This window comes from Gigantopelta aegis, chromosome 6 (genome assembly GCF_016097555.1).
Source record: "Gigantopelta aegis isolate Gae_Host chromosome 6, Gae_host_genome, whole genome shotgun sequence".
Lineage (NCBI taxonomy): Eukaryota > Metazoa > Mollusca > Gastropoda > Neomphalida > Peltospiridae > Gigantopelta > Gigantopelta aegis.
This window is the reverse complement of record NC_054704.1, coordinates 29114022-29138596: the sequence shown is the minus strand read 5'-3', so window position 1 is coordinate 29138596 and position 24575 is coordinate 29114022.

Sequence of the window (24575 nt, the reverse complement as noted above, 5' to 3'; positions counted from 1 at the left end):
GCTGGGCCTCAGTCAGCTTGGCACTGCGCCTGTCGGGCTTCTTGGCTGTGGACGTCTTGACCTTTGAAGGAGGAGGTGGAGTCGGAGAGCGTGGAGGAGGAGTGGGACAGCGAGTGGGGCCTGACTCACTGTCTGACATCTCGTCCCGCTCAGAGTCTGCCTTCTCTGGCCTGGGCTTCTTGGACTTGACCTTGGCCTTCTTCTCACTGGACGTCTTGGCTTTCTTGGGGTCACTGGATGCCGCAGCCTTCTTGGTCTGGTCATCACTGGATGCCGCACCATCGGAAGCAGAGTCTTTGTCGTCAGACTTGCCCCTGGCCCTGCCTCTGCCGCCACCGCCCCTTCTGCCGGCCCTGCGCATGATGAAGGACGAATAAAACAATCTTGACTATTCAAGATAGCCTGGCGAATAAAAGTGACACAGCGAAACATTGGCAAGGGGTTTCGCCGCGCATGCGTTGTGTAGTCGTTTCATTCGTAAGGCGTTCGCAAGCAATTCGCAAGGACATTCGTAAGTATTCTTAACATTCGCAAAGGATTCACAAGAAATTCGGCAAATTGATTGTTAAGTAATCGTAAGCTTCGTAAGAAATTCGCAAGCATTCGTAACCATTTGTAAGGCCTCACTTGTTTTAGTAATTCTCCTGGCCAACTGTATCATTTTTGGCGAATTTCCCGCGAATATCAAATGTTTACATTCGCAAGGATATTCGCCACTGTGTGAGAGAAGCATAAGTAAAGTGCAATTTTATTTGTGAAAAAATGGGTTTAATAGCGAAAAACAACGCCGTAATGGTTAACAACTAGCCGTAACTAGGGTGTGTCCCTTTAATGCCAAACACATGTTCAGTACTTACTATAAACACCCTTTTCACGTGGAGCCCAGTGTTGTTTTCTAGGAACTTCTTCAGCCTGTTTACTAAGTCTTCACATCGTCTGTTATACTCATCATTACGCCGAATAACTTTCTCGATGAAATCGGTCATCGATTTATATCTTTCCATTTCTTTGAAGACTTTTGGAAAACGGCCTTTAAATGTAACCGGTGCATTCTCAATGGGAATAGAAAGCCACGATGATTTCTCACTGCATGTGAAAGGCGTCAAAACAGGTTCCTCTCGAATCGTTTGAGGGGACGAAGAGACATGGCGTCGCTGTTGCTGGCGGCGGTTGTGTCCCATTGCTTTTATGTGCCTGGAGAGGTCATCTTTCGTAACGAATTCTTCACTACAAACACGACAGACAAAGTAGTGTTCAGTTGCGTCAATGTGATCGGCGAGAGCCTGCTCTAGAAAAAACGATCGATCACACGAAGGGCAATCATAATCCAGGTGGTATATTTCCATATGAGTTTTAACACCATCATATCCTAATGGGTAGCGACAATACATACATATTCCAATGTTCAGAGCTTCTTTATATCTTTCTTCTTCATCCATTGTTTGATCTATCTACCTGGAATAAAAGAGCACGACTATATTATTATGTGTATTATCGAATTATTTCATTTAAAAAGTGGATTGGTGATTAGTGATATAGTTCTATGAATGGTTGATGGTAGTGATATAGTTCTATGAATGGTTGATGGAAACCTCTGAATAAAACATTGAATCTCTCTGAAACCTTATTTGAGAGAGAGACAGAGAGAGAGAGAGAGAGAGAGAGAGAGAGAGAGAGAGAGAGAGAGAGAGAGAGAGAGAGAGAGAGAGAGAGAGAGAGAGCACCAGTCCAGTACATAGCTTTTGTTAACATAGGAAAGCTAATTACAATGAAATCTGGTAGACACATAAAATAAGATAATAAAATAAATATTTGATCTGTTTTGTTATTTTTTGGGATATTAAAGGTACTTGATCTTGAAATAATTTTTGAAATATTTCTGTAGAATACGTAAAAGTCCTTGTTTTTAGTTTTATTATATGTACATCTGTATGCATATTCAGACGTTCGTTTGTTTACGGAGAGGGCGGAACGTATCCCAATGGTGAATCGCTCGCCTGATGCGGAGTCGGTCTGGGATCAATCCCCGTTGCTGGTACCAATTGGGCTATTTATCGTTCCATCCAGTGCACCATAACTGGTGTATCAAAGGCTATGGTATGTACTATCCTATCTGTGGGATGATGCATATTAAAAATCCATTGCTATTAATAGAAAAATGTAGCGGGTTTCCTCTCTAAGACTATGTTGGAATTACCAAATGTTTGACATCCAATAACTGATGATTAATAAATCAATGTGCTCTAGTGGTTTTGTTAAACAAAACAAAATTTTATCTTTTTGTTTACGGAAGTTGTAGATAGGTTTTTGGCACCTTCAGACGCATGGCTCACACTGGTAAGAATGTTGTTTTAGCCAGTTTTCACATATATAGATTATTGGCTTGGAAATTATTTTAAAAAAGCTAATTTATAGAAATTTTATCGACTAAATATTAAATGTTATAGCCATGTTGTATATTAAAACAAAAATTATCAATTGACTAATTTTGCAAAGAACAGGATGAGCATTGAGACTGAGATGGAACCATATAGCAATAGACAAACCACCGGGCGTCGAATCATGGCTGCAAACTATCACGACTGTAATCACTTCTTTTGGAATCAGTCTTGTGCAGTAATACGGTGTTGAATAATTATCTAATGGCACATTCGTAATTGTCATGTATGTTACAGCTTTTATATTGTTTATGTGTATATTACTGGGAGTAAGCCCTTCACGTACGTTCGAGTACCTCGCTATCAAAACTAATGTGGCTGTTTTGTTTGAATTTTTTTTTAATTTTTTTTATTGTTGTTGTTGTTGTTGTTAGTTTTGGAGGGTTTGGGTTTTTTGGGGGTCGGTTGGTGAAGGGCGTCGTTTTGTTTTTGTTGTTTTGTTTTTTTTCTCCACTAAAAAGATTAACAATAATCATGTTAATATACTCACCAGTAATACACACATTTGGTCGAATTTCCAATTGGGTCGAACTGCTAAAACAATAGATATGGTTCAATGGTCTTACTGACATGCATGTTGTTACCTCAGTCATTATAATGAACTGTTCCAGATTACTTGGAAATCGATTATTATTGTATAGATGGTATAGATTAACGAATAAAGTATGCAAATATGACAAATCTCGAAATAATCCCATGTAGTGAATGTAGTGAATGTCTGTAAATAATTATATACTCAAGAGGCCATGAGAACGTATATTAGTAAATAAGTTATTGTCCGTCTCTAATGAAAATTTGTATAAACAGAGTTTTATTCACAAGAGGCCATGAACAACTGGAGAAAATATGTTTATGTACGTCAGCCCGTTTATGTACATAGGTAAATAAACCATTGTCCGTCTACAATCAAAACTTATATAAACATGAAGAGGCCATATTCATTACATACACAGGTAATCAGGTAGTGGCTATATAACTGACGAGTACTTATTTTTCGACCAATTGAAAATTCAACCAAATGGGACGACACTACATGAACCTACCTTAATTCAATCCCATGCATGTTCTTCGTTAATACAACAACAACAGTCTACAATAACTGCAAATAAACATGCATAAATATACACACTAATGACATATTAATGAATGATTATGTTTAACACAGAACACACAAAGAAACTGGGCGAATATATCTACTCAGCTTTTATATTCGGGGTTTCCCCGGTTTAACAAATAATAACGTTGGTATATTTTTAGCCGATAAAACGCGGCAAGCTGTCCCTGCCTGAGACAGACACCCGATACTGATGTCATGGTAGTAGCTCGAGTGTCCACTAACGGTATAAAATTCACTACCCCGTAGACGGAGACTTCGTCACAATCTAATTAAAATTAGCTCTACTGGGTCTACCAGTAAATCTAACAGCATTGCATGGACTCCCATGGCCAGGTGACATTTCATCTATAAATAACAATTTAAATATCGACCAATTACACTTCGCCTTTCATAGCGTTATTCGGGAGCATACAAATTCAAAAAATATCGGGCGGGACTATTTATGCAATAGGCGAACTTGTTGGTCTATTTCAACATTGAAAAAAAGGGGAAAGTGCAGTAATAAACTCTAGATTGTATACTAGTATAAACAGATTTTATGGCTATACCATCACGTGTATTTTTTTAAATTTTTTTTGTCTTGAAACTAATTTTATATGAAATTTTATACTGCAATTAGTTTCCGGCATACTTCGTAATTCACCCGAATCATTTCGTATACCCTCTGCATAATCCCGAATGTTTTCAAATTCTTTTCAATCACTGGCATGATTTTGCAAGTACGGTTTTGATATGTCGAATGAAAGGTCAACTGGACATGAGCTGCAACGGGCTGCTGTTAGATCCATATGTAATAGTGGAGCTAATTTTAATTAGGAGATAACCATATGTAGTTTTTAGATTTGCGGGTGTTATTGTCTATTTGATCCCGCAAATTTATAGGGTTTTGTGGAACTTCTCTGTCATGTTCAGGAGACCCATCACTGATAACATTCCTATTTTAGGGAGTGGAATTCCTATTTTGAAGGCCCGAATTCCTATGACACTCCAACTAGGGTTGGCATCTCTGCAATATCACGTGTATTGTAGTGTAGCTTATAATGGTTTTACGAAATAATAACACTAGGATAGGTTCGAAAATCTGTAGCCGGGTTATTCTGGGTGTCACGGGGATCCTATAATACCCGTAACTGAATAAAACAGGATTATCCAAATATCTCTCCTAACTGTATATCTATTAGATCTCTCTGTATCGGGCAGTTCAAAACCCGAGTGGCTCGTCTCTAAGTATATCAGAGATATGATCTTATATAAATATGTGTTATTATAGCACGTTTAGTTCACTAGAAAACACAACAAAAACACAATACACAATATCGCCTGGGGGCACATCGCGGTACCGAATACCTACAAGTGATATTTCCACAGCGACCAAGACGACAATTTTCCTTAGATGGCCAGACTTGCTGACGCCTAGTCGCCAAATCACGGTCGTAAAAACCGCACTCGCGGAGGTATTACGTAACTACTGGCCACCTGATCTGGGTGTGTATTGAAAACATATTGCATATTGGGACTGCACACGGCCCTCTAAAACAATTAATATCGCCACAGGCGAAAACAAAATTAAGGGCATGTACCGTCACACACCCCTACCTCAAAAAGGATATTTCCTCTACTCTAGGAATAGGGAAATATACTACATTAAAACAAAAAGTCCGTTAACCGCATCCGGGCATTTATAACACATGTAATAAGGTGACTACCAGTAATTACACTGAGTCTCTGAGTCCCTGGTATACAAATAAAATGTATAAACACAAAACAGAAATCAAGAATGTCAACACATTATCATAACGTTCAACTTCGGGACAGGGCATCAGCGATTACATTGGATGTGCCCTTGATATGTTCAATGGTAATTGGGAATTCCTGCAGAAGAAGACTCCATCTCAAAACTCTCTGGTTGGTGGCTTTCATTCTGTGAATGAAAGTGAGCGGATTATGATCAGTAAAGACCACCACTTGATGCACTGCCGATTTCACGTAGATCTGAAAATGCTTCAGAGCTTGTACCACGGCCAAAGCTTCCTTCTCTATAGTGGAATAGTTCACCTGGTGTTTGTCAAACGTTTTGGAGAAGAAACTTACAGGATGGTCCAGTCCATTTGCGTCTTCCTGGAACAGCACAGCTCCAGCTCCCACGTCACTGGCATCCACAGCTAGCTTGAAAGGCATTCGGTAGTCTGGTGCTGCCATCATGGGAGACGAGGACAGCATCTGCTTAGGACGGTTGAATGACTTCTCGCATTCATCTGACCACTGGAACTTCGTTTCCTTCTTTTTCAGTGTCGCACGTTTTCCAGGTTTTCTCCGATAGGCATGCTGTCGAATCGGTGTAGCGTTGGGTTCCAAGCGCACATCCTGCCTTAAGGTATTGGTAACCGTTGGAAGGTCCTGACAAATGGAAACATTGTCTTGTATCAATGTAGTCAGCTTTGCTCGCTGGGGGCTCAAGTCTGCTAGAATCTGGCTGTTGGTTAATTTTCTCTCTGCAGTCTTGACGTCATCACAGGAAATTGAGTGACTGTCAGTGTGGACAGGTAGCACTGGAACTATCGGCAGTCTGTCAAAATAACCTTTTAGCAAATTGATGTGACAATACCTACTTTTCCTAACCCTATCAGGAGTGTTTATCACATACCCTGTCTCATTAACCCGTTTGTGCACAACATAGGGCCCGAAATACCTGTTCTGTAATGAACCCCGTTTAATGGGAAGGTACAGTAGCACTTTATCCCCTGGTTTAAATTCCCCGACTCCTAGTCTTCCTATCAAACACTGATTTTATTTTGTTCTGAGCATGGCTCAGTTGCTTCCTAGCCTTCCTATCTCTAACTCTCTTATTCATTAATACTCCCTTATCCATATCATAACCTGACATCTGATCCTCCATCTCACCCTCTGTTAACAATGTAGTGCGAGCTGCCAACAAATTTGGATCAGCCCCCTGCTCTAGGATTAACTCTTGTCTATTACCAGGTAAGTCCCCTCTATCAAACACAACTGGTTCATTTACCCTCTGCGGGAGATCAACAGGTTCCACCACATTTAATTCTTCAGTTGACTTATCTACCATTTTACTGATAACCTCATCCACTCCAATTTCATGGCTCACACACGTATCAGACAAATCACAAATATCCTCTGGATCTCGTGTTACCCTTCTGGCCATAGCCCTAGTCTTTACACACGCAGGATATCTAATCTCATCAACCTCACTCTCTTCTATTGGTAAAGGGCTGTCTTTAATTAACAATTGGTCACATTTCGGCTGACAACACTGACTAGTCAAATCATTACGCAACAAAACTCCTATGTTTTCAACAGGCAAGTCCTTCACAACACCCATAATGACTGGTCCCGTCACAAACTTCGAACACAAGAAGACGTTATGTAACCGGACAACCATATTTTCTCCAGTAACTGAGGTTAAAGCCAAACTACGTCCTGTATCTGAATTCTCAGTACCAGCTAAACACTCCGACGTGATAAGCGACAGACTACACCCTGTATTTCGATAGATTGATATTGCCTTGGGACTCAACTCCTGTTTTACGTCACAAACCATACCAGTGGACACATACGGGTTTACTTTCTCTGCCATGGGACTAACCATTAACTCTCTCGCTAACGGAGCTGACCTCACTAAACCGACCACTTGCGCATTATCGCGTTTCCTTTTAAAACAGTCCCCGACAAGGTGGTTATCCTTTTTACAGTAATTGCAATGTGGACGAAAAGTTCGTGCATTGGCTGATAATGCCCACCAGGTACATTCCTTGCCTGACTAGCTGACCAACTAGATGACTCTCCCCGATAGTTACTTTCCCGGGAAAAACCTGGCTGAAATTTCTTCTTATCACCCTGTTGTAAAGAGCTACCCTGTACTGCCTGAGCTTTGTGTATTAACACGTAATCATCTGCCACTATGCCTGCCTCCTCTATCTTTTTGACATCACGATCCTCTAAATGAATACGTAAGCTAACTGGTAATCCATTTTTAATGTCGTGTAAGATCAACAACTCCCGTAACTCGGTATATGACTCTACCTGATGAGACACCACCCATTTATCAAACATCCCTGCCTTCTTAGCCACAAACTCACTATAAGACTGACCCTGCGTTTTTCTCAACTCGCTATACCGTAAACGATAATCCTCAGGTCGTAATTCATAAGCCCTCAACACCGCAGACTTAACTAGGTCGTACTGACTTGCTCGCTCATCACTCATTGAATTATAAGCTACACTAGCCTTCCCCTTAAACTTAGACACGGCTAACAATGTCCACTTAGACTGCGGCCAATTTAGCTGCTTAGCGACCCGTTCAAAAAGTTGGAAGAACATATCTACCTCCTGGTCGTCAAATACAAGCACTGATTTATAAGCCTCCGACATGTTAAACCCATTTCCTGCTTCCCGTCTAACGTCTTCAGTATCAACTTTAACTCATGTTCCTCTTTTAATTTTGCTAACTGGAATTCTCTCTCTCTCTCTCTCTCTCTCTCTCTCTCTCTCTCTCTCTCTCTCTCTCTCTCTCTCTCTCTCTCTCTCTCTCTCTCTCTTCTCTATCTCTATCTTCTCTATCCCTCTCTTCTCTTTCTCTATCTTCTTTTTCTCTATATCTATCTTCTCTTTCTCTCTCTCTATATATCCCTCTCTTCTCTTTCTCTATCCCTCTCTCTATCTCTCTCTTCTCTCTCTCTCTCTCTATCTAATGCACGTTCTTCTCTTTCGTACTCAAGCTTTTTAAAAGCTAACTGTTGTTCCACACTTAATTCATTTATCTCTATCTCTGGAACAATCTCACTGTCTTCCATAACAGGCCTATCACCAAAAACTTCCTGGATAATAATTGTCTTTATATCACCTAAGGTTTTAGCTGATGTTAAATCAATTTCCCGCTCACTTGCGATTTCAACTAACTCGGCCTTACGTGCTCGCTTAATCGCCACTACACTGAGTGTGTGCCTATCCAGCAAATTATTATCCATGTTTAGATATGACGCACTTATTATTAATTAATTTTCTAGTGAACAACGTTGCTACTTCTAGTTAATTTGTAAAAATAATTTATAAAGCCCCCATTTACAAACAATACTTTTTTAAATATGCATGTCCCATTTCAGATCCGGGACGAGCGCCCCCAATTTTTACTCCTGTCACGGGGATCCTATAATACCCGTAACTGAATAAAACATGATTATCCAAATATCTCTCCTAACTGTATATCTATTAGATCTCTCTGTAATGGGCAGTCCAATACCCGCGTGGCTCGGTTCTAGGTATAAACAGAGATACGATCTTATATAAAGTATATGTAATATAGCACGTTTAGTTCAGTAGAAAACACAACAAAAACACAATACACTTTGGAATCTGTATTAATACTACGCTGACAAATGTACTGCCGCAGTAGTTAATTAACAACAACAAATAATAACAACCCAGAACTGATAACTTAATTAGTTAATCTCTAGGTGTCTAGTTTACACAATATTCTAATCACTTCACCGTGACACAACACCCACGCGTGTGATAATTGAGAAACGCTTCCAGGGGAACTTAATTAATAAAGGAATTACATCTCTATTCCTAACTGGTTAATTTTTAATTAACCCTTAACTACTCATTCAGTAACCTTGTAATACAGACTTAATACTGGTACCTATCACAATAAAGACAATAACCTACAGTTTACCTAGGTCCTCTAGGATGACTGGTTAAGCTTTAATAATTTTAGACAGTGAAGCCTACAATTTACTTCGTCAGTTTACCGGAAACACTGTCCAAATAATATTGGTATAATACAGTATTAAAATATTTAAAGTCACATCAATCACATCAAGATTATACAACAGAGCAGAAATAATATTTACCAAGTCCAAACGGACTAACGTTACCTGGAAACCTTCCAATATGTTTGTCCCTGATATCTCTAAAACCCTAGCTATTTATTGTAAATTCCGAATATCGCCTGGGGGCACATCGCGGTACCGAATACCTACAAGTGATATTTCCACAGAGACCAAGACGGCAATTTTCTCTTAGATGGCCAGACTTACTGTCGCCTAGTCGCCAAAATCACGGTCGTAAAAACCGCACTCGCGGAGGTATTACGTAACTACTGGCCACATGGCCTCCGCATCTGGTCTGGGTGTGTATTGGAAACAGCTCGACCACCGTCGCGCGGAGGTATTACGTAACAAAGTGCCCACCTAGTCTAAGTGCATATTGGGACTACACACGGCCCTCTAAAACAATTAATATAGCCACAGGCGAAAAGAAATTAAAAGCATGTGCCGTCACATGCCAATTACATGGGATCCAAGGAGAGATCAACATTTCTTAAGTGGCATACTGAACAACAGGGAATGTTCGACTTTCAGAAAGAGATGAGGGAATACTGTGTCTCTGACGTCGCTGTTCTCAGAGAAGCCTGCTTAAAATTTGAAGCTCTGATGCTGGAAGCCACTGGTGAAAAACAGATAGACCTCGATACCAAAGCTGTCACCTACATCAATGGCATCGACCCGTTTGCCCAGTACATCACCATTGCCTCGGTATGTATGGGCATCTTTCAAAGCAAATTTCTCAAGAAACATCAGCATGTCAAACTTACAGACGTCCAGAAAATCACAGACTGGATGACGGTCAGAGAGGATGGATCCATCAAGGTGAAACCTGATTTATGGCTGACGGAAGAAGAGTTGAGAGATCGTGAGATGACAATCTTCGAGTCTGAAACTGTACCCAGTCCCATTGCTCAAGTTCCAAGTGAGGGATACATCCAAAAAGATCAGTTCAGCAGAGTGTCCATCCAGTGGTTGGAATGGGTTCAACACCAAAATCAGAACTAGTACCATATAGAGCATGCACTCAATGGAGGGGAACATCTGGTACCAGGAACTCATTACCGACTGGATGGTTTCTGTGCTAAGACGAACACGACCTTTGAGTTCCATGGCTGCTTGTGGCACGGCTGTCGACACTGCTTCCCACACGAGCGTTCTAACACCATCCATCCTAGAACCATATGCCCTAACCTGTAGAAAGAGAGAAGAACTGAAAGTGAAAGGATACAAAGTCATCGAAATCTGGGAACGCGAGTTTAACCATCTTCTGAAATCCAACTGAGAACTGTCACAGTTTGTGAACTCGTTAGATCTTCAAGACCGACTAAGTCCCAGAGATTCATTCTTTGGAGGAAGAACGAATGCCAGCACGTTACACTACAAAGTCATCAGTCTACGAGGTCTACCATTGGCCTGAATCAACACAGTACAATCCAACAACACGTGACAGCGGTCTCTTTGCCGAGTACATAAACACCTTTCTCAAGCTAAAACAAGAAGCCAGTGGATGGCCCGAATGGTTTATCACTGAGGAAGACAAAGACAGTATAAAGACAAAGAGGGCGTACAGCTGGACCAAAACAAAATCACAAAGAATCCGGGACTTCGTTCGCTCGCTAAACTGTGTCTGAATAGTTTCTGGGGGAAGTATGGTCAACGTCTGAATATGAAGCAGTCTGCCTTCATCCACGAAAACAATGCAGACGTTTTCTTCCAGACGTTGGCAGATCCCACCAAAGACATCATCGATTTCCACGTATTGACAGAAACCATTTTGCAGCTTGAATATCAACACAAGTCCACCTTCATCCCAGAAGATTTAAAAACCAATGTTTTTCTGGCAACGTTTACCACTTCATGGGCAAGATTGAAGTTGTACAGTGTGTTGGAACAGCTGGGTGAAAATGTGTTGTATTACAACACGGACTCGGTCATTTTCGTGGCAAGACCTGGATACTATCAGCCCCCTCTGGGAGATTATCTCGGAGAACTGACTGATGAATTGGATGGTCAGTTTATCACCGAATTTGTTTCTGGTGGTCCAAAAAATTATGGCTACAGAACCAATAAAGGCTCAGAAGTGTGCAAGGTGCGAGGTTTTTCCTTAAACTATGCCAATGCACAGCTCATCAACTTTGAAGCTATCCGCGAGATAGTCTTGTCACCCACCAGAGATGCTACCCTTACCGTGACGAACCCATCCAAAATTTCACGAGAAAAAAGGAAGAGAAAAATTTACAACAAAGTTGAAGAAAAAAAGTACAAGATAGTGTACACCAAGCGTGTCATTCAAGACAATTTGGACACTCTTCCTTATGGCTATTAAAGTTCTGTATGAATCATCAAACTCGGTATGAAACATCAAACTTGGTATATTTCCTCCAATTAAATTTAGTATGTAACATCAAACTTGGTATTTATCTCCCAAAATCAAACTTGGTATCAGTCTCCACACGGTAACTTTTTTTTTTTTATCGGACTTTGTTTGATTGCAGTTCAAATTCACTTTTGTATTTTTTTTTTTCTTAAATAGTCCGATACATTTGTGATTTATGGAGTCAATACTCCGTTATTTTAGGCCGGCGATTCAAAATTTGTGTATAAGTAATCTAAATTCTCCATGCATTATCCCACTCTCCACTCACCTCTTGGACACAAACAAGTTGTGTTTAAGAGGAAGCTGCAAACTAATGTTTTGGATAAAAAAAATTAAAACCCCCAAAAACCCATAGGCATAGTTCATCAAACTTGGTATGTTCCCCAAAATCAAACTCAGTATGAAACATCAAACTTGGTATTTTCCCTCCACTACATTCTCCATAAAAACATCAAATTTGGTATATCTTGTTTGAATCTCTCCGACCTCCACGTAGTGAACAAGGGGCAACAGGGACTTTTATATCTCTGGCAAACAGGAGAGAAATATCATAGGACACATTTATATGTTAGAGGGCCACTCTCAGGGCCACTCAGGGTCACATCAGGGCCACATGGTCATTTCCAGGGACACAATTGAGAATGGAGGGACACATGCAGGGACACCGAGGGACACATTTTATGTTGGCAGGACACATTTGAGAGTAGAGGGACACATGCAGGGACACATTTTATGTTGGAGGGACGCATGCAGGGACACCGAGGGACACATTTTATGTTGGAGGGACACAATTGAGAATGGAGGGACACATGCAGGGACACATTTTATGTTGGAGGGACACATGGAGGGACACATTTTATGTTGGAGGGACACAATTGGGAATGGAGGGACACATGCAGGGACACATTTTATGTTGGAGGGACACATGGAGGGACACCGAGGGACACATTTTATGTTGGAGGGACACAATTGAGAATGGAGACATGCAGGGACACATTTTATGTTGGAGGGACACATGGAGGGACACATTTTATGTTGGAGGGACACACGGAGGGACACCGAGGGACATATTTTATGTTGGAGGGACACAATTGAGAATGGAGGGACACATGCAGGGACACATTTTATGTTGGAGGGACACATGGAGGGACACAGAGGGACACATTTTATGTTGAAGGGACATATGGAGGGACACAGAGGGAAACAATTTATGTTGGAGGGACACATGGAGGGACACAGAGGGACACATTTTATGTTGGAGGGACACATACAGGAACACAAAGGGACACATTTGAGAGTGAGGAGACACATCTGTATGCTGGAGGGACACATTATAAATAGACGTCATTGAGAAAAATATTGTCAGTTTAGCAAAAACGGTTCTTAGAGATGGGTCGTGCCAGAAAAGATTGTCCCGTTCCTGGATGTCAGGCCAAGAATTTATTAAAACTGTCTAATCATCTGTCTCAAGTGCACAATTTGGAAAACAGAGTATCATGGTTGACAAAGGAGACATTTGAAGTGGTAAACCCATGTTACCCAAGAGTGCCATTTCGTGGAGTCCAGAAGCAGTGGTGGATCCCACACGTCCTTGGTGGGAAACACAGAGTTTGGCACCATTCGAACCCTGCTCGAGCATGTGTGTATCAGGCCCAACGGGTGCTGGAAAGACTCAGTGGGTGTACAGACTTCTGAAAAACCTGAATGGTATGTACGTCAAAGACCCTCCAAAGAAAACTATGTATTGTTATGGTGTGTACCAGACACTTTACGGCGAGATAGAAAAGACTGTAGCTAACCTTATGTTTCATTCGGGGTTACCTACGCAGACAGAAATAGAAGAGTTTGCTGATGGACAACATGGACTTATCATCTTGGATGACTTGATGAATCACGTACTGGAGCACAAAGACATAGAGTTGCTGTTTACACAAGGATGTTATCACAGAAGATTGAGCGTCGTATTTATTACCCAAAATCTCTATGGACAGGGAAAAACTGCCAGAACCATTGCTCTCAACACCTGGTATCTTGTCCTCTTTACAAATGTGAGAGATACATCACAGATCATGACGTTGGGTCGTCACTTGTTTCCTGGCCATGCGGGAGTTTTGGTAGAAGGGTACAGCGATGCCATGAAGACCCCTTTTAATTATTTGGTGGTGGATATGTCGCCCCATGCCAAATTAAGACTGAGAACTCGGATATTTCCCAATGAAGACTCCGTGGTGCAGGGGTGTAACATTCTCTTTGAGAATGGCCAATACAGCACAAATTGAAGTTTAGAGTAAAATTCGGTGTCCGTAAAATTCTGTGATATTTGTATTTGTATTTTTGCACAGTTCTTTACACTGTTTTTGTTTAAACCTTGAATTTTTATATTGATGTTGATCATCACTTTATTTATTTGCATTACCATAGTTTGACACCCAATAGCCGATGTATTTTTCGTGCTGGGGTGTCGTTAAACATTCATTCATTCATTCATTCATTCATTCCATCGTCTACGTCCCGAGAGTATAAATAGCACTGTATTTTCAAAACCACGTCAAAATGTCTCAAGTCATCAAGGAGAACCTAATGTTCTTGCAGTTCTTGCTGTCTGGTAAATCGACAAAACAGAAAAGTCTGCTGTTGAAACATATAACCAAGGATCAACTGAAAACCGTGACCTTCATTATTGCCAATATATTGCACAGTGACGTTCCACTCTCCAAACAGGCATTTGAAAAGTTGAAGAAACACAAAAAAGTTTGTACATTTCAGGATAAAAATATTTGGAATGCATCACCCAGTATAAGGCCATCCTGGTGGAACAGAAAGGAAGAGTTGCATTTAATAATGTGCGTATTCATATAAGATTTTTTTTCTTCTAATTTATGGATGTATAATAGTCACAAATTGTACACTAAATTTGTGACTGTTTTATATGGATAAATTTACAATTTTTTAAAATTACAAACAGTTTTTATAATTACAAACACTGCTTCTATTTAGTTAAAAATACACGAAAATCAGTTTTAAACATCCGTTCACTGACCTGTTTTATGTATGTCATCTTATGAGGTTTTTAAATGACATCGTCCTATCTGAATAGAGTCAGTGGTATAATGGCAGGAAATTTGTCATAAACATAAATTTGATTAATTATTTAAATCATTTAAGTAACTAATGCCTCTTATTAAAAATTACTGTTAATCGTATCTTTTTAATTTCTAGGTGATGGATGAATTTTATGATAAAATTCAGGATACAACTCTAAATGGTGTAATATTTATGGCAGTTTGTCGTGGAAAGATGAGTTAAAAATGTATATAAAGAAAAAGCTCCTTTTTTGTATGTCTTTTTGTCTTTTCTTTAAGGTCGGTTCATAAATATTTTTACTGTTTTAGCTGTAACACACATAAAAAAAAAAACTGTTTGTGGCACAAACTGTCGGCAATGGGTATTCTCGTTAACTATATAGCCAAATGTTAGGCGTCAAATAGTTGTAGCTAAAAATGCTTTAAAGGTACATTAAATGAATAAATATGTATGTGTATTATTATCTCGTAAAACACAAATGTTATATATATTTCGAATACCTCTGTGGAGATACTGACATTGAGAGTTCTATTTTGTTTTGTCAGGTTAGTGAAGGTTTGGATTTCTCTGACATCAATGGGCGAGCGGTGGTGATCACCGGTCTCCTGTACCCACCACGCATGGACCCCAAGGTCTTACTCAAGATGCAGTTTCTCAACGAGATGAGAAAGGTTAGCAGAGCAACAATTGTTTTACAGTACTGGAATGAGATTTTAAAAAAACATGAAAAATTTATAGGGTTTTGTGGAACTCCTGTGGCATGTTTAGGAATGAATGAATGAATGAATGTTTAACGACACCCCAGCACGAAAATTACATCGGCTATTGGGTGTCAAACTATGGTAATGCAAATAAATAAAGTGATGATCAACATCAATATAAAAATTCAAGGTTTAAACAAAAACAGTGTAAAGAACAGTGTAAAGAACTGTGCAAAAACACAAATATCACAGAATTTTACGGATACTGAATTTTACTCAAAACTTCAATTTTGTGCTGTATTGGCCATTCTCAAAGAAAATGTTACATGTTTAGGAGACCTGATTGCTCATGAACATTTTGACAGTCATATCACATACATTAACATGTTCATATATGGCATAAGTTTCGTATTATATAGTAAAAACAAGTGGTATTTTATTCATCAAATAATGTAAAATCTGACAGTTGCTTCCAACCTTACTCATATTGACGAAATGATGTCATTTAGCAACCAATACGCACCAGGTGAGTAGAACATTTGTATGATACACTCAGACGTTCACCAGGTGGTCCTGGGATCTCCATTTTTATAATTTCTTAGTATATGTATTTATTTTATTTGCAATCTAATTAAAATTAGCTCCACTATTAAATGTGGATCTAACAGCAGCCAGTTGGAGCTCATGTCCACCAATCAAAACCTTACTTGCAGAATCATGCCAGCGATTTAAAAATAATTTGAAAACATTCCGAATTATCCTAAGGGTATACGACATGTTTCGTGTGAATTACGAATGCCTTAAAACATGTTTTATTTTATAAAATAAATAATTTGTAATGTAAAACTGAAGACTGATTTAGTTGGGGTTATTTTTATAAATAAAAAAATAATTTTTAATGTACAATTGAAGACTGATAACCCATCCCGTACGTATTGGTATGGTTCGCTGTACTGCGGCCACTAAAATAGACTCGCCCGATATTTTTAGAATTTGTATGCTCCCAAATAACGTTATAAAAGGCGAGGTGTGATTGGTCAATATTTAAATTATTATTTACAGACGAAATGTTACCTGGACATTGGAGACTACGCAGTGTTGTTAGCAATCTGATTAAAATTAGTTCTACTGGTCTAAATAAGGCATTCGTAATTCACATGAAACATATCGTATACCCTCAGGGTAATTCGGAATATTTTCAAATTATTTTCAAATCACTGGCATGATTCTGCAAGTAAGGTTTTGATTGGTGGACATGAGCTCCAACTGGCTGCTGTTAGATCCACATGTAATAGTGGAGCTAATTTTAATTAGATTGTTTTATTTGAGGTGAGTTTTTAGTGAACCAGTTCAGAGTGAGGGGATCATTTGTGATTTCTTCCATGTTATATACAAGTCGTACAATATTATGGTTATTCTACCATTCATGACTGATTTAATTTGCTGATGGTGGTTTTCTAGGGTCTGGGTGGAAATGAGTGGTATCGTCAGCAGGCATCAAGAGCTGTCAATCAGGCCACTGGGCGTGTCATCAGACACAAAGATGATTTCGGAGCAATTATTCTCTGTGATACACGGTACATAGCTAATTTATAGTGTATGCCTCCTGTTTAAAAAAAAAAAAAAAAAATTATTTACTGAAGGCAAAAGTAATTAACATCATTGGATGTAATTATTTCCATTTCTATTCTCAGATAACTGTTTAAGATGCAAAATTATTAGTTAAAAGGAAGATTCTACTTGTGTTATAAATTGCAGACGTTTTATTTTGTAGATAGACAATTTTATTTTAATGCAAATGGCAGAACCCTTTTGTTTTGTAAATGTTATTTCATTTGTATTTGCAAATTGTTGACTCCCCTTATATTGAAAATAATAGATTTATTTTGTTTTGCAGACTTGTATTTGTATTTGCAAACTGTTGATTTGCCTTGTATTGTGAATTAAGTATGTATTCCCTTTTATTTAGCAAATGGCAGATTTAGATTGTATAAAATTAGCAGTCTGTGACAAAGCATCAACCTGATGTCAGTGTGTGTTCCCAATAATACCAGTTTCTACTCTGTAGCTGATAATTCAGTGGCCAGTGTAATGCGTTTTGCAGCCTCTGAGTTATACTGGCAGATTATTTTTGATATGTTATACAAAATTATCGTGTTAAATATGTGATCATTACACATGTACTAGTAAGTGATTTCTATTGAATGTTCATTATTTTATTATCGACAGGTTTTCATCCTCTGATTTCGTATCACAGCTTCCTGTGTGGGTTCGACCATATATCAGTAAGCATGACAATTTTGGTCATGTAATGCGTGATGTGATGGCATTTTTTCAAGAATATAGAAAAATTGGTACGGCTAAGAGTGCTTATGATTTGAAAATTGATAGTGAGTAATAAACTACTCTCATGAAATTATGTAAAAGAGAAAAGAGAAATCACTCTGTGTCAAATTTACAGCAATTTTAATGAGATAAATTAGCAATATCCGCATATGATGTGGCAAGTAGCCTTTCGCCCACATGGAAATCCTAACCTTTAAAATTTACTTTTTTCAGTAACGCAACTGGCTCACTTTTTCAGCCATAGCTACTTTAATTTTTTCCTTCCTTTAGTCAGTATAATAATTTTTAAATAAATAAAATACTGTCCAACTCACAAAATTTAGAGAAAATGTTTTTACAAGTATCAACAAAGTGGCATCATAACAACACGGTACATTCAAGTACATCTTAAAAAGATATGTGTTTTATTTAAAACTTTTTGGTGTCCATTTAAAGCAGATATAATGGCAATGTTTTCTTTTATTCTTTAGATCAAGTATTGCAGTTGCGATATGTTTCATAGCTGATGCCTGTTATTAAACAATATTTTGAAGTGCCATTAAAGAAACTTTTATTTTTATATATATATATAGCCTACATTAATTATATATCTTTGGTCAACATCCCAATACCTAATATATTTGTGTGTAATTCATTGATTTATTGCAAGGTAGCTCTGGGTGAGCAGAATATGTTGCAAAATTACCTATTCAGCTTAAAAAAATTGCAGAAACTTTCTTATTTTCTAACAGAATATCAATCATTACATAGGGAATAACTGGTTACTGTCTTTATGATATCGGTTTTATCCTGCATAGGTTAGAATGGCGAATGCAGCGAGGCTCTGCCGAGCTGCATTCGCCATTCGACCTGAGCAGGATAAAGCTGGTATCTTAAGACAGTAACCAGCTATTTCCTTTATCCTGCAATCCTACAGGAATATTCGGAAAATCATTATTTATGCTAGTTTTGTGTACGCAAATCGAGTATTGTCAAACTAGCAAGGCTTTTGCCGTATGATGTCATACAAGATACAAAAAAAAAGATAAAAAGATAAAAACTTTATTGCATATAAACATTCCACATACGGAACTGGATGCAAAACATATGCATAAACAAGAAAGAAACAAAATGACTAAATAAGGACTAATTATGGGCAATACATGTATAAGCGTGAACAAATTTGCATACCGCACCAGCACAGGCTGGATTTTGGTTTTGCATAATATATACATGACGTCATTAATTGTAAGATGCTAGCTACATTCTGTCACATTAAACAAGCGTTTCTAAACTCTAATTCATAAATAAATATACAAGTTTTGTATTTCTATTGCAAAACTAAAAGTTATTTGTATTTACTGTACTTCAACAAATGATTTAAAGAGTATGTTTACTGAAAACTACGCTGAAATACTCAAGTCGAGTCGGGCTTATGTCACATGGCCTATATTTTTGGGCCAGGTTAATCGCTTTTTTATAATTAAAGATATTATTTAACATATTTTTCCTTTTTAATCAATTTATATGTCTCTACCAGCTCTACCAAACTTTTATGGTGGCTGGATGGGGACATTTCTTTTAGCTGTGTATATATGTTATATGTTTGTGGTATGCAAGTGTGTGAGTGTAAGTGTATTGCTCGGTATTGGGTGGGGGCTTATCTGGTAGTAATCCCCTCCCCCTTCCGGAAAATTGCATGTCATATATATGTGTGTCTTTTAATTTTGGCTTTGGTTGTTTGGGGTTTATTTTTATTTTTTTTTTATTATTATTATTATTTTTTTTTTTTTTTTTTTTTTTTTTTTTTTTTTTAAATAAAATTAATATGTTTTGCCGTTTCATATTTATATATATTTTATCCATATTTTAATCATTATTTTTTTTTTTTAATAAAAAAGAAAAAATTAAGTAATTTAACAGGGTAGGTGTCTGGTCTGTGCCTTTGGTAGTGGCTTGGTTAATATTACCTCGTCTACTGCCCTAGGCATTATAGATTAAAGTGTTCGCCGCGTCTTCTAAATGACTTAATCGTGTTGTTTTAGAGGACAACTGAGGAGTCGCCTGTTTTTCCATGGATCGGCCGTGTTCACCTCTCTCCTTCTGGCAGGCTTGGTACCCAAAACGCAATGTTACTAAATTACTAGTAACCATCGCTGGATTTTTTATGCCACTCCCCTAGTGGCACCAACGATTAAACTCTTTTAACCCTTTTGGCGTCACTCTTCAAGTGACGCCGGTTTAGGAAGTTATAATAACTTCCTAAACAACTAGTAGGCTGCCAGGATTGGACTGAACTGCGGTTGGACACGGTGGGGGGTGGGGGTGATGGGATGCCGGGAGTTAGGGTAATCTTTGGGGCTACAGGCGTAGGCGGTTCGGCCTTAGGTTTTGTGTAGGGCCGGCCTCCCCTCCCTCCCGACCCTCACCTGGTCACACCAATGATTGGCAGCCCCTTTCCTCTTAACCTCCCATGGGCTTAATGAATATTGTTTAATAATTATTATTAATTTTAGACCAGCCCATCTAAATTAGCGCCGAAATTATATTATATTAATAATTTATATAGGTTGGGAAGGTTAATATATTTATTATTAACCCCAATTTTCCCCTTTTTTATACTTTTGGCGTTAATATTCAAAATTTCAATATTGACCCTATTTGTTAGGTTATCCCTGTCCCGAGTCAGACCCCCGATCCTATCGGAGGACGGACTCGGGATAGGCGCGTTCAAAACCCTAGTGATATATGGACACGTTAAACGAGTTATTAAGCTAAGCTATATTTTTGATCAGTGACCGAAAATATAGATATTTATCTAGTCATCATATCTTTCCAATGTATACAGTGATTGCTGGATAAAATAAATTATGTTAACAAATTGAAATATAATTCGCCATTTGTTTTTAAAATTTGCATTGATTCATCCATTCATTTATTTCATTGGTCGACTTGATTGCATTTTCCTGCTCTTTCTAGATGCCAGTGCAGGTTACGAACAAAAGACGAACCAACCAGAACTGTGAGGGGGCACATTTGCAGTCCACGTTGTCTAGAACAGCCCAGAAACAGAATAGTGGAAAGGCAATTTACTACGAGCAGGCCAACACGGTGGTCTGTCATGTACCCACCATGAGACAGGATCGCAGCAAGCAGTTCTGCAAGGCATCTAGATTGTGGTAGCCCCACTCCCATGGCTAGTGATATTCAATGTTGGGCTAGTAAATAACTACTATTGCCATGCCCGACGGCTAGTGAAATATATTTGTCAAATGTTGCAGTTGTCTAATTTATAGACATGAGTATCATGCCCCCACCCCCCAATGTTAGTGTTTTAAAGTTATACCTCTCTCTTTAGGTGACGTATCCAATTTTTACTATTATTTAGTTACATTGTATTAACTTAAAGTAAAGTAGGGTTAGTGAATTTTTAATCATGGCTAGTACATTGTTTAAATCACTGATCCCATGGCTAGTGGATTTTATACAAATTCTAGAAGCCCTGGTCTTGGAGACTGAATGTGTTAACCCCTATTAAACCTCTAACAAGCCATAACTGATCAGAGCGCCAAAAGATAGCATATTAATGGGAAAGACCTTACTTTCTAAATACTGCAGCATATTTTTTTAAGTATTGGAGCAGTTTTTGATAATTGAAATAAAGACATTACTAAGATTTTGTTGTTTAGTTTATTCATTTCCCTACAAGTGTTTCTGGTCATCCTGGTGTTTCGAATACCACAAAATGTATTTTGCATATTAAAAAAAAATGCATGTATGTCTGAGAAGTAGCGGTTATGGAGTCAAGCTCTAGTCTACTTTTTAAGGGTATTTCCCTGTTCAACATCACATACTCACTTTATTCAAATGTGTTACAGGTTTGTAGATTCACCAAACTTAGTGTCCATTTTCATGGCTGAAACTAGGGTCTGCGACTTTAAGACATGTACAGACCTCTTCATGACTGGCACTCTTCGTATTGACTGTTTCTGCACTTACTTTTCGTCCATTTTCTTTCTTTTATTTGTTTTGGACATGTAGGCTGCTTAAAGTGATAGACCTTATTTTTAAACACTACGACATATTTTTCACTATTAAAGCTGGGTTTTTTTTATTAATGTAAGTACTTACATTTTATTATTTAAAAGTCATATTCGTATTTAAACACCTAAAGTGGTTTTTGTCATCCAGGTTTTTGTAATACCCCAAAATGCATTTTTCATAATTCTAAAAATGCATGTTCGTCTGACAAGTAATGGTTATCGAGAGAAACTCTTCTATTTTGGGACAGTATTTCCGTGTTAAAACATCACGGACTTTAGCTTCTCTCATTTATAACTGTATCCAATTGGGTTGCATATTTGTAGATTAACTAAACTTAAGTGTCCCATATTCATAGGCACTGATTATACATATAAATAGAGGTTAATACCAGGCTGTAATATATATATTAGGAATAAAAATTGTATTATGTGAGCCGCTGGCTTTCAGCGTAAAGTTGCTACTGAAATGCTTTCGTTTGATGACTATAAATGAATACGTGAGTTATGGAATGTCACCGCAGTATGTTTGCTTAAATGTCAATAAACGTAGTGCCGTTACATCGATTAATTTACATCTAATTTGCAAAGTTAGCAAATTCTCAAAGTACGTGATCTGAAAAATATCACTAATATATGATACTGACGATAAAAAAAACCCACTCCTAATATATATTGATACCGAAAAACACTAGTGATAACACATTTAGAACTACCGAAAAACATATTTTATCTGGTGCAGACATTCTTGCAATTTTAGTTCGAAATTCTAAGATTATAAAAGGAATTACTATAGAAGGTGAAGAATATTTAATATCCCAATATGCAGATGATACAAGTGTCATTCTCGATGGATCTTCCGAGTCCCTAGACATCACAATGTCTATACTAGATTATTATGCAAGTATTTCTGGTCTTAAATTAAATTATGCTAAGACAAAGGTAATATGGATAGGAAGCAAAAAATATTCAAAAGACATATTTCATCATAAAAAATAGAAATTAGAATGCGGTACAACAGAATTCAATTTATTAAGTATCAACTTCAGTTAACTTTGAACAGATTGTTTATCTAAATTATAAAAATAAATTACAGGATATTAAAAAAAATATGTAAAAATGTGGTCGATTAGAAAATTAACAGCTCTGGGAAGCATTACAGTTCTGAAAACTATGACTATTCCAAAATTAACGCATCTTTTTATTTTCTTACCAAATCCAAATGAAACAGTAATAAAAAAAACCTTTAATACAATATTTTAAAAATTCATTTGACAAAATAAGCACGATAAATTGAAACGAGATTTGATTACTCAGGACTATCAAGATGGGGGCATTGAAATGATAAACATAAAACATTTCATAATAGCTCTAAAATCAACATGGGTAAGAAGAATTATTACAGACGATACAAAATGGAGCACAATATTCCAAGTCTCAACAGTTATGTCTATTAAGAAACTTATAATCTATGGTGATAATTTTATTAAATGCAAAAAATGAACATCTCAAATCTGTTTTGGAAAGATGTTTTACTTAGCTATGAGGAAATTCAAACAAAACAAATCCCCCAGTGCATTGATGACATAGGAGTTAAAACATATGGTACAACAGAAAGATACTCATTGATCACAAACCTTTTGTATACAAAAAGTATGTAGAAAAGGGGCTATTTTTTCTTAATGATCTATGCTATGAACAAGGGAATTTCGCAACATAAAAGTTTTCAAAAATTATATAAAGTGAAAACCAATTTCCCCAGTATATTCTTCAATATTAAAGGCAATTAAATGCTACATATATAATTTATACTATTTAAAAAGTGACAATTTTAAAATGAAGAATAATCCGATTTTCCATTAAAATTAAAACTTCTAAAAAAACACGCAAAGGGTTGTAATGACACGTACAGGTTAATAAATTACAAACCTACAACGCCAAAATCTATAATAAAATATGAGAACGAAGGGTTTATATACAATCAAATGCATGCAGTTTTGGTGATTTAATACCTGAAACATTACAATATCTTTTTAATGACTGTAAAATAGTATATGATCTATGGCGAGAAGTAGAAAATGTATTTTGGTAGAAACTGGTGTTAACCTTCAATTAAAAAAGAAAATAATAATATTTGGTATAGTAGAAAATGAAAAAAGCAGATTTGTAAACTGTTTTACAATTAACATAAATTATTATATCTACAGAATGAAAAACAAGAAATAGAATTTAAATATATTAGCAATTACAAATACTTTACAACAACAATTTGCAATAGAGAAATACATTCTTTTTAAAAACTCTGATTATAAAGAATTCGCCGAAAGTTGGACACCATGGTTGAATCTTTTTAAAGAGAGAAAAAAAGACAACAAAAATCTTATGGACTTCTTATTAGTTAGAAATGGATGTTTTAGTTATGATCACTCAGCAGAGTGGGATAATACAAACTTGTCCTTTCCCTTCCTTTTTTTATTCTTCCTCTTCTTTCTGTTCCACAGAATGATCTTTTTTCTTTTTATTTCTTTTTTTTTATTATTATTTATAATTTTGGAGGGGGGGGGGGGTGTCGAATTTGATTTATCTATATATTTTCAAAGAAGTCTTTGATATTACACAAAACAAGTTAATTATA